Consider the following 1,383-nt stretch of genomic DNA (forward strand, 5'->3'; position numbering starts at 1 on the left):
ATTAAAAACAATTTGTAAGATAGAGAACATTCTATTTTTTTCCAACGTCATTAAATTGAAATTTAATAGTTGTTTTTTAAGATTATAATTATAATTTTTAACTCATGACTTTTTTCAAAAATATTAATTTTATTACACATTTTATTTATTAATTTTACACATTTAGTGAATCCTTCGATACCTAAAACATAATAATAGACCTATAACGTGATCAATCGTTCTATATAGCCATAGTATTAAATCGGATGATATTGAATAATGTACAAATAATATTATAGATCACTTTCTACATACATTTTTTTTCTGAAAGTAATTTCGTTTTCGGAAACACAAATCAACAAAAAATGCACTGTTATTATCTTCGAATATTATTTTTTCTAGTAGGTAATAATAATGGTAATAATATGATTATTGGTTTATTTTAAGATTTGAAACAAAGGTTTTGAATCTTTGAATCGCAATAGTTTGATTAAAGAATTAGATTTGTGGCTTTCGTATTTTTTTACATAATATCTTTCAAATAGATCGTAAATTATTAAAATTGAAGAATATATAAGTAATTCATTTAATGTAAATATTTAGAATACCTCAAGAAACAGTCGTCTTGGGTGTTATTGTTTCTTATTCACGCAAGAGGTTTATTAAACTAAAACTTAAAGGAAATATTATTTGTATTACTGACTGCAATAAGTTGGTTTTAATTGAACATAAAAATATTGATGAATATTGTAAAACTTAGTGAGTTAGTGTATCAATTATATAGAAAGCTTGATTTGATAATAATTTTCTAGAAAAAGAATATTTAAAAAATGTAAATAGAATATATATTTTAAAAGATAATATGTAGAAATGTCAGTTACAAGTATCACAGTAGTCCAATTAATATCGGTGTAGAATTTATGTAAATATTTTGAACTAGATTTAAGAAATTTAAAATTAATTACCTATTTAAATTCTTTTCCACATTATGATTATTCTGTGTAGTTTAATTAAAATAATCAACAATAAATTCATTTTATTATATTTTAGTTTAGAAGGATGTTATAATTATGAATTTATAAAATGTAATTTTGTTAGGTATTTTTTTTCATATTTTGCTCTTTCATTATCTTTATACACATTTTACGAATTTATTCATTTTTTAAAAAGTTTTTGCTGTATCAACATATTTCTTCTAAATTGTTTTTGAACAATCTCCCTCATTCTGTAAAGCAAGCTTAGCTTTTCGTAATATTTATTTATTTATAATAAAAACATAGAACCATGTACAAGTATATACTTAAATGTTATATATTTTCGAGAATTTAATATTTGAATTCATTAATGTTTATTGTTTTGTTAGTAGGTATACTGTTTTTGATTTCAAATAAATTATTATTATTA

The sequence above is a fragment of the Myzus persicae genome, unplaced genomic scaffold, assembly GCF_001856785.1.
Source record: "Myzus persicae strain clone G006 unplaced genomic scaffold, MPER_G0061.0, whole genome shotgun sequence".
Lineage (NCBI taxonomy): Eukaryota > Metazoa > Arthropoda > Insecta > Hemiptera > Aphididae > Myzus > Myzus persicae.